The sequence below is a fragment of the Gossypium raimondii genome, chromosome 10 (genome assembly GCF_025698545.1).
Source record: "Gossypium raimondii isolate GPD5lz chromosome 10, ASM2569854v1, whole genome shotgun sequence".
In the NCBI taxonomy this organism is placed as follows: Eukaryota; Viridiplantae; Streptophyta; class Magnoliopsida; order Malvales; family Malvaceae; genus Gossypium; species Gossypium raimondii.
The window spans coordinates 41,964,078-41,975,563 of NC_068574.1; the positions used below are offsets into that span (position 1 = coordinate 41,964,078).

General features: G+C 33.4%; 1 pseudogene; it reads left to right on the forward strand.

Moving 5' to 3' along the window:
- The first annotated feature begins 514 nt into the window (after window positions 1-514).
- LOC105778700 (uncharacterized) lies at window positions 515-11,273 on the forward strand (annotated as a pseudogene).
- Window positions 11,274-11,486: the final 213 nt, after the last annotated feature.

An 11,486-nucleotide genomic window follows, 5' to 3' on the forward strand; every position in this document is an offset into this window, starting at 1 on the left:
TTTCAAACAAAAATTTTAGCTTGAATTATTCAATTGGTTCCCATATTTTTTTCGTTTTGAGCAATTTATTTTTTTCTTTTATGTTCTTTTAACTTTCTTTTTTTTTTCCATCCTCTTCTTCTTCTCCCTCTATTTTCCTCTCTTCTCAATCTCTTTTAACGTAAAAGAAAAAAATTAAATTGCTTAAAACGAAAAAAAATATAGGGTCCAATTGTATAATTTAACCTAAAATTTTCATTTGAAATGATGATTTAACGTGTCACGTCAGCTTACCCTTACACTGTTAATGGCAATTACCGCTTAGTGACTAAAATGTTACAACACGATAACATATGTGACTAAAAATGTAACATTTCAAATATAAGTGACTAAAATGTAACTAGAGGAAAATAAAAGTAACTATTTTGATAGTTTACCCTTTAATCATCCATATTTAAAATTTTTCTACATTTGAAATGTGTAAAACTGAATTAATTGATAATAAATTAAATAGTAAACAAAATTATTATAAAAAATTTAAAATAAAAAAATTATTATAAAATTAAGGGGGAAAGGTAAAAAAAAACATGTTGGTTCTCGAAGGGAAGTTGGCAGAGTGTATTTTCTTGGTTGAAAACCAAAATGATTTCTACAATTGTTGGGCAGCCGACGATACACACCTTAAACCCGCCCTCTACTGTCGTAATTGATGTGGAATCTCTAGCCATCCAAGTTGCGGACTGCAAACCCACAGGAGAACCACCAAGGGGCAGAACGAAAAATAACTCTGCCACTTTTCTTTCAATTGGCAATCCCTGTTTAGACTTTTTCTTCCATGTGGTTCCCGATACTCCGTCTCATGAGCTAATCGAACGTTGGAATTGGCTTGGGCTCATGATTCTTTAACTGCTCTGAAGTTTATTTGTAATCTCAAGGGTGTAAGAGGGACAGGGAAATCTGAAAAAAGAAAGGTTTTATATGACGGTGCTTTGGTTTTTCAGTAAGCATCCCAAAACCCTTGCTTTTAATATTAAAGCGATTGCTGAATTTGGGTATTTTAAGGATTTTCCGGAGATTCTTTATCGAATCCTTGAGGGACCTGAATCGCGAAAGATCCAGAGAATGGAGTGGACAGAAAGAGAGGAAGAAAAAGGTCCTCAAAGAAAATCAAGAATCGGGGAAAATTCAAGCAAGAAAGTAATGAGAAAGTAGAGGCTTTAGAAAAAGAAATTGAGGGTGTTTTAGAGAACGTGGAGGAAATGAATAGGGGAATCGAAAAAGAGAAAGCTAGAGCTTTGAGGAAAGAGAGGAGAAAGCAAAAGCGAAAAAGGCCATCGATAAGTATAATTCTGATTCAAATTATAGGCTTTTGTTTGATTGTGTTGCTGAATTCTTCGCTAATTACTTGAAATCTAATATTAAGAAGTTGAATGATAGGAAATTTTTTGATATCACTTTAGCTGCAAAATGGTGTCCTTCAATTGATTCATCTTATGATAAGGCTACTTTGATATGCGAGGCGATTGCTCGAAGGGGTTTCCCTCGTAAGAGCGAGAAAGAGTCTGAGGGATTGGAGGAAGCGCATTATGTATACAGGGTTCGGGATAGTTTGAGGAAACAAGTGCTTGTTTCGATGCATAAGGCACTGGAGTTTCCGAAGCTGTACATGAGTGCAAATAAATGGAATTCCCTTCCTTACAATAGGGTGCCATTTATTGCAATGAAGACTTACAAGGAGTTGTTCAAAAAGCATGATAAGGAAATGTTTAGGGAGTAACTTGAGCAGGTAAAGACCGGGAGGGCGAAGATTGCTATTGGAGTGTTGTTTCCCCATGAAATAATCGCGTCACTAGAAGACGAAGATGGACGGGAAGTGGCTGAGCTATAGTGGAAGAGAATGGTGGAGGATGTGGGTAAGAAAAGGAAGCTAACGAACTGTATCGCAGTTTGTGATGTTTCGGGGAGTATGTTTGGGATACCTATGGATGTTGCGGTGGCCCTGGAATTGTTGGTTTCAGAGCTGAGTGAAGAGCCTTGGAAGGGGAAAGTGATTACTTTTAGTGCAAATCCTCAGCTGCATTTGGTTAAGGGAGGCTGTAACACCCCTAACCCATATCCGTCGCCAAAATAGGGTTTCGAAGCATTACCAAAGTTTATCGAGAAAACAGTCAGAATTCTCAACCATATCATATCATCAAAACAAGTCATCAAAGTATCATTTTAATCAAATTATAAAAATACCAAATCCAAATAAAATTTCCTAGTTCATGAGCACTTCAACATAGAATTAAATTCACATGCACCTATCTAGATTTAGTTCAATTTACCATGCCATAATATGACTTCAAAAACAAACACATATTTATATGTATAAAACCAACCAATATTAAACTTATAATCTCATTTATATTCAATCCACAAAAATGACTATTATTTAGACACCCTAGGTACATGCTGACACAAAATATAGACATCACAACATTTGAGTTCGGGATCGTTGTTGGATGTTGAATCGGCAACAAAATGTAAGTACTTAACCTACGCACAGAAAACAAAACCGTACACTGAGTAAAACTCAGTGGTACTTCTATAATCTGAATATTTAAAGACAAAATAATATAATAGACACAATTAAATATTAAGCACAATTGAATATTTAAAATCCACATTTATTTATATAATAGCATGAACCATTCAATACTCAAATCATAATTAAATCATTTTATACCATACTCAATTCTCATCACTTGCTAAATAATAGTTTTTCACAATTTGATCCACAAATCATTTGAAACAATAATAATATCCAATTCATGAACACATAATTCATGTGTCTCATTTTCATGTTTCAGTTCACTATTCCATTTTCAATTCACATACAATATCATCCAATATCAATCATAGTACCATTTTATTTAATTACCCCTATTAACATGACTTAGGCTCGGACAGATACACGGATCCAACCAACACACCAGTTTGGCACCCAGTGCCTTATCAGATAAATCTAAAGTAATAATTGCACCCATCGCTATATAAATTTGACACCCAGTGTCTCATCAGTTAAACCGAAGCAAATTGGCACCCAGTGCCTCATCGACTCGAAGTCGAAGAAATCCCTGAACTCTTCCAATCCTATAGCATGCCATCTATATCTGACTCAGCCCGATACAGTTAATAGGGTATAATTTCACTTTCCAAATACAACCAATATTCAATATCCAAATTTCACATTGACACATATATTAATTTTATTTCAATTCAATTCAATCAACTTTAAATCAATTCAATAATCAAAGTGTCATATACTCACCTTAACCACTTACCATATACATTAATTTAAAATACAACAATTAACACTAGGTTCGGATTATAGAAATACAAACCGGAAATTCAGAGCTATTCGATGTCGACTTTATCTTTCCCCTTTTTAGTCGAGGATTCTGGTACGATGTTAGCTACAGAATTAAAATAATTAAATTTCATCAATACAACAGAATTCAATATCATATTGAATATTTCAATTTTTATTCAATACTTGCCTAAATTCCAATTTAGCCCCTAAACCAAGACTAATTTTTAGTGTTCACAATTAATTCTATATTTTCATACAATTTCCACTTTAAACTAAATTTCACTCCCTATTTTCACTTAAATCCCTAAATTTTGAATTTTTCACAATTTATTCCTATTAATCAAAATTTACAATAATTTCTAAAATTTCTAAAATTTCTAAAATTTTTAAAATTTCTAAAATTTCGACATGGCTCGAGTAGTACTTAACACCGGCATTTTAAAAACATAAAAATTACAAGAAAAAGGACTAAATTGACTAACCAATTGAGCTTTAAACCCTAGAAGTCCCTAAGCCTTGCGTCTTTCTTTCTCTTTTTCTTTTTCTTTCTTTCCTTTCTGTTTCCATCTGGCTTTGGCTTTCTATTCTTTTTTTTTATTCATTTACTTATTTTATTATACATTATTTTATTGTTATTAGAATATATAAACTTAAATAATAAGTAAACTTATTTTATTATAATATATATAGATATATTAAATTTATAAATATCTTACCTTATGCCGTCTCATTCAAGAACAATGGCATAATTGCTTCTTTAGTCCCTTTAATTTTTCTTTAATCTATAATTCAACTTTCACCCTATATGCAATTTAGTCCATATACCTAATTAACTACACAACTAGCTTCGTAAATATATTTAATAAATATTTAAGAGTCCAATTTACGGGAATAGAGTCTCAGGAATGTACTTTCCAACACCCCTGACTATTTGGTCGTTAAATATTTACGAGTCTAATTTACAGGAACGGAGTCTCGAGAATGCACTTTTTGACACCCCTAACTATCGAGTCGTTACAATTCTCCCCCTAATTAAATTTCGTCCACAAAATTTACCTCAAAAGAGGTTGGGGTATTGAGATCTCATAGTTTCTTCCGGTTCCCAAGTCGCTTCTTTAACACTATGACTATGCCACAACACTTTCACTAATGGAACTCGCTTATTACGAAATTCTTTCACCTCACGTGCCAAAATCTCAACCGGTTCTTCTTCGTATAACAAATCAGGTTGAATTTCAATATCTTCTATCAACATAACATGAGATGGATCCGATCGATATCTTCTAAGTATTGAAATATGAAAAACATCATGAATTTTATGTAGTTCTGCAGACAAAGCTAAATGATATGCAACTGGTCTCACTCTTTCCGTGATTTCATACGGTCCAATAAAACGAGGACTCAGTTTGCCTTTTCGGCCAAATCTCAAAATTTTCTTCCATGGAAAAACTTTAAAAAATACTTTATCACCAACAAAATATTCATTATCTCGACGTTTTAAATCTGCATATGATTTCTGCCTGTCAAAAGCCGTCTTCAATCTATCTCAAATTTTCTTAACAATGTCTTTCATTTCTTTAATTAATTTCGACCCGATCATTCTTCTTTCACTCAATTCCATCCAAAAAATAGGTGATCGACACCTACAACCATATAAGGCTGCATACGGAACCATTTGAATACTTGATTGAAAACTATTATTGTATACAAATTCGGCCAAAGGTAAGTAACGCTCCCGACCTGATTCAAAATCAATAACACAAGTACGAAGCATGTCTTCCAAAATCTAAATAACATGCTCAGATTGTCCGTCAATCTGCGGGTGAAAAGCTGTGCTAAAATTAAGTCACGTACCAAGAGATTTGTGCAACTGTTTCCAAAATCTCGAAGTAAACCGCAGATCTCGATTAGAAATTATCGACTTAAGGACACCGTGCAATCTTACTATTTCTTGAATATAAACTTCAACAAGCTTTTGAAGTGACCAATCAGTCCTGACCACAATGAAATGAGTCGATTTCGTAAGTCAATCAACAATCACCCAAATAGCATTTTTCTTACTTGCCGATAAAGGTAACCCTATTACAAAATCCACCGTGATACAATCCTATTTCCATTTAGGAATAGAAATAGGCTGAAGTAATCCGGTGGGAACCTGATGTTCTGCCTTAACTCGCTGACAAGTTAAACATTTAGCCATATACTCGACCACATCTCTTTTCATTCTTGGCCACCAATAAGATTCTCGCAGACCGCGATACATTTTTGTTCCTCCAGGATGCAAAGCAAAAGAACTATCATGAGCTTCGAGAAGCATCAACTTTTTTAATTTAGAAACATTTGGAACGCAAATTCGGTTATGAAATCTCAAGCAACCACAATTATCAATGCTGAAATTTTCTAATATACCATTCTGAACCATTTATCCTTTCTTCGCCAACTTGTCATCTTTTAACTACACTGACTTGATCCGATCAAACATCATCGGTTTGATTTTTAGTTCAGCCAATAGACTTTCATCATCATTGATGCTGAGCTGAGCAAACATTGCTCGCGATTCAATTGCTGCTTTTCTACTCAATGCATCAACTACAACATTATCTTTACCACGGTGGTAATCAATAACACAATCAAAATATTTTAGAAGCTCTACCCAACGACGCTATCTCAAATTCAACTCCTTTTGAGAGAGAAGGTATTTGAGACTCTTATGATCGGTATAAATATAACATTTTTCACCGAACAAATAGTGTGTTCAGATCTTTAGAGCAAAAACCACAGTAGCTAGCTCTAAATCATGCGTCGGATAATTTCGTTCATGCATTTTTAGCTGGCAAGATGCATAAGCAATCACTTTCCCATCTTTCATCAAAACACAACAAAGACTGCTCAAGGAAGCATCACTATAAACAACAAAATCCTTTCCCAATTCTGGTAGAGTCAAAACTGGCACTTCAGTCAACATCTGTTTCAATTTCTCAAAACTTTCTTAACACTGATCATCCCAAACGAACTGAACATTCTTGTGCAATAACTTTGTCATCGGCTAGACTATCTTCGAAAATCTATTTATAATTAACCAGCTAATCCAAGAAAACTACGAACCTCTGACACACTCCTCGGTGCTTTCCATTAAACAATAGCCTCTATCTTTTTCAAATCAACTCTAATTCCATCTGCTAAGATAACATGACCCAAAAATACAACCCGTGATAACCAGAATTCACACTTACTAATCTTTCCGTATAACTGTTTCTCTCGTAAAACTTGCAAAATAATTCTGAGGTGTTGCTTATACTCGGATTCGAATTTCGAATAGACCAAAATATCATCAATAAAAACTACCACAATGATCCAGTTACGGTTGGAAAATACAGTTCATGAGATCCATAAATGCTGCCGGAGCATTCGTCAATCCAAAAGGCATCACTAAGAATTCATAATGACCATATCGTGTAAAAAATGTTGTCTTCGGTGCATCACTTTCTTTCATTTTCAACTGATAGTAACTCAATCTCAAATCGATATTTGAAAAGACAAAAACTCATTTTAGTTGATCAAATAAGTCAACAATACGGAGTAGAGGATATCGATTCTTAATCGTTAACTTATTCAATTGTCGATAGTCAATACAAAGCCGCATCGAACCATCTTTCTTTTTAACAAAAAGTACTAGAGCTCCACAAGGCGATATACTAAGGCATATAAAACAACGATCCAATAAGTCTTACAATTGTACCTTTAATTCTTTCAAATTCGTGGGTGACATACGATAGGGGGACATTGACACACCAGAGCCATACTAAGAAACACTTTAATTGCAAACTCAACCTCTCGATCTGGTGGTAATCCCGATAATTCCTCGAGAAACACATCAGGGAATTCACAAACAGTTCAAATTTTACTGCACTGGCTATCAACAGAATTCGAATTGATAACATAGGCTAGAAAAGCTTCACAACCTTGATTAAGAAGTTTATTAGCTCGAATTGTTGAAATGATACAAGTTGAACCACTTGCTCGAATACCATTCACCTCAATCATATTACTGTTTTCACTTTGAACAGTAAACTTCTTTTTACAGCAATCCAGAATCACCCCGTGCTCCGTAAGCCAATCCATACCCAAAATCATATCAAAATCGCCAAATGGCATTATCAATAAATCAACAGGGAAGGTTATATTTTGTATCACTAACAGACATCTCCTACACACTTGATCCACTAACACAGATTGTCCTAATGGATTAGACACCACTATTGATACTCAAAACGCCTCAGATTTTAAACTTTCCGACTTAACCAATTAGTATTAGCATATGAATACGAAGATCCCGGATCTATCAAAGCATAAACAAGTTCTGAATGTAATAAAAATATACATATCAAAACATCATTAGCATTACCATCCTCACAAGTCCGCACAACATAAGCTCGAGCTGGCGTTCTAGCCTCCGGCTATTGAGTAACAACATCATTTCCTTTTCTAGCACCACCTTTCGAAAATGAACAACTTCGACTCAACTTGCAACCCCTAGAAGCAGGCATAAATCTTTGAGAAGTAACAGGTGTAACATTTTCATTCTTTGGACACTTTTAAACAAGAAGTTCCATAGATCCACAGTGAAAATAGCCTCGAGTTAACTTCCAGCATTCACCACGGTGAGTTTTCCCACAATGCTCACAATTCGAAATATCAGTATCCTTGGATGGACCTCGCACACTACCTGTAGATACAGTCGATTGTCTATCACGATTTTTATCAGTTCTATCTAACTTAAAATTTGATCTCCAACTACCACAAAATTCTTTTGATCTCTTCGGTTGTGGATTTGAACTTGCAGTTCTAGGACGTTTTCCAACAATACGAGTATTCGTAGTCTTTTTGTCAAAACCCAAGACTTGCTCTACCATTCTTGCCCGTTCAACTAAATCTACAAACTTAGTAATTCTATGCGATACCAACTGTACTCGCAACTCATCGCGTAAACTACGCAGAAATCGCTTGTAACTGTCAATTTCAGTCGGCACAAATTTAATAGCATACCTACTAAGTCGCGAAAATTCTCGTTCATAATCAACCACAGATTTCACGTTGTTTCAACATCAAAAACTCTTGTTTTCTGTCTTCAATATATAATTCACCCATATATTTCTTTTCAAATTCCTTTTGGAAGAATTCTCAATTTGCCTAATTTGGGGGTACATGACGTGTCAATGACTGTCACTAGGTATATGCTTCTCCTTGCAGTAGAGAAACAACACATATTACACTTTCACTTAGGTTGCATACAAGTTGTCTAGTTCATGAGTACTTAAACATAGAATTAAATTCACATGCATCTATCTAGATTTAATTAATTTTACCATGCCATAATATGGCTTCAAAAACAAACACATATTTATATGTATAAAACGAACCAATATTAAACTTATAATCTCATTTACATTCAATCCACAAAATGACTATTATTTAGACACCCTAGGTACATGCCGACACAAAAGATAGACATCACCACATTTGAGTTCAGGATCGTTGTTGGATGCTGAATCGGCGATAAAAAAGTGAAGTACCTAACTTGCGCACGGAAAATAAAACCATACGTTGAGTAAAACTTAGTGGTATTTCCATAATCTGAATATTTAAAGACAAAATAACGTAATAGGCACAATTAAATATTAAGCACAATTGAATATTTAAAATCCATATTTATTTAGATAATAGCATTAACCATTCAATACTCAAATCATAATCAAACCATTTTATACCATACTCAATTCTCATCACTAGCTATATAATAGCTTTTCACAATTTAATCCACAAATCATTTGAAACAATAATAATATCCAATTCATGAATACACAATTCATGTGTTTCATTTTCATGTTTCAATTCACTATTCCATTTTCAATTCACATACAGTATCATCCAGTATCAATCATTGTACAATTTTATTTAATTACCCCTATTAACACGACTCAGATTCGGACGGATACAAGGATCCAACCAACACACCAATTTGGCACTTAGTGCCTTATCAGATAAATCCGAAGTAATAACTGTGCCCAATGCTATATAAATTTGACACCCAGTGTCTCATCGGTTAAACCGAAGCAAATTGGCACCCAGTGCCTCATCGACTTGAAGTCGAAGAAATCCCTGAACTCTTCCAATCCTATGGCATGCCATCTATATCCGACTCATCCCGATACAGTTAATATGGTTTAATTTCACTTTCCAAATACAACTAATATTCAATATCCAAATTTCAAATTAACACACATATATTCATTTCAATTCAATTCAATTCAATCAACTTTAAATCAATTCAATAATCAAAGTGCCATATACTAACCTTAACCACTTATCATATACATTAATTTAAAATACAACAATTAACAACTAGGTTCAGATTATAGAAATACAAATCAGAAATTTCGAGCTATTCGATGTCGACTTTATCTTTCCCTTTTTTAGTCGAGGATTCATGTACAATGTTAGCTACGGAATTAAAACAATTAAAATTCCTCAATATAACACAATTCAATTTCATATTTAATATTTTAATTTTCATTCAATATTTTCCTAAATTCTAATTTAGTCCCTAAACCGAGACTAATTTTTATTCTTTACAATTAATTCTATATTTTCATACAATTTCCACTTTAAACTAAATTTAACTCTCTATTTTCACTTAAATCCCTAAATTTTGAAATTTTTACAATTTAGTCCCTATTACTCAAAATTTATAATTCATTCTACAATTTAATCATTTTCATTTCTAACTTAAAATCTATCAATTTAATCCCTAACACTAAAATTATTCAACATTAACAATAGTTAAAAACTCAATAATTTCTAAAATTTCGACATAACTCGGGTAGTACTTAACACCGGGATTTCAAAAACATAAAAATTATAAGAAAAAGGATTGAACCAATTGAGCTTTAAACCCTAAAAGTTCCTAAACCTTGCGTCTTTCTTTCTCTTATTCTTTTTCTTTCTTTCCTTTCTGTTTTGGTTTGGCTTTGGCTTTCTATTCTTTTTTTATTCATTTACTTATTTTATTTTCTTATACATTAGTTTATTATTATAATAATATATATACTTAAATATTAAGTAAATTTATTTTATTATAATATATACTAAATTTATAAATATCTGACCTTATGCGGCCTCACTAAAGAATAATAGCATAATTGCTTCTTTAGTCCCTTTAATTTTTCTTTAATTTATAATTCAACTTTCATTTTATATGTAATTTAGTCCTTATACCTAATTAACTACACAACTAGCTTCGTAAATATTTTTAATAAATATTTACGAGTCCAATTTACGGGAATGGAGTCTCGAGAATGCACTTTCTGTCACCCCTGACTATTGGGTCGCTATAGAGACAGTTTTAATGCGAAGACTGAGTTTGTGCGTAAAATGGAGGTGGGTTTTAACATAGATTTTCAGGAAAGTGTTCGATGAGATATTAGCAGTTGTGGTGGAAGGAAATCTCAGTGAGAAAAAACTCATAAGGAGGCTATTCGTGTTGAGTGATATAGAATTTGATGATGCCTGTGGGAATTATTCTGAATATATGAATATGGAAAGTGTGTATAATGATGATGACGAGGAACCGGATTATGAAGTCATAAGAGAGAAGATGAAAGAGTGGGGGGGAGATATGAAAGACAAATTATGAAGTTATAAAAGAGAAGTTTCATAAGTGTGGGTACACAAAAGGATGCTGGAGATTGTATTTTGGAACCTGAGGAACTCGTCTTCAACTCCGGTGGTTGCTACTCAAGATGGAGTGGCGTTGGTGAGTGGTTATTCCAAGAATTTACTGAAATTGTTCTTGGACGAAGGGGGAATTGTGAACCCTGAGCAGATAATGGAATTAGCCATTGCTGGTGGAGAGTACAAGAAGCTTGTCATCCATGATTGATATGTAATACCAAGTAGTAGTAAGGTTTTTTCTTTTATCAGAATTATTATAACTAGTTACTTATTGTTTCTTTGGTTATAGAAAATAATATAGCTGAAATCCAAAGGTTTTGAATAATTACATCTTCTTTTATTTGTTTAAAAGATTGCTTATCCACTTCATCTTCCCTATCTCATTTTTTTTAATTATATTTTACCCACAATATTTAGTTAT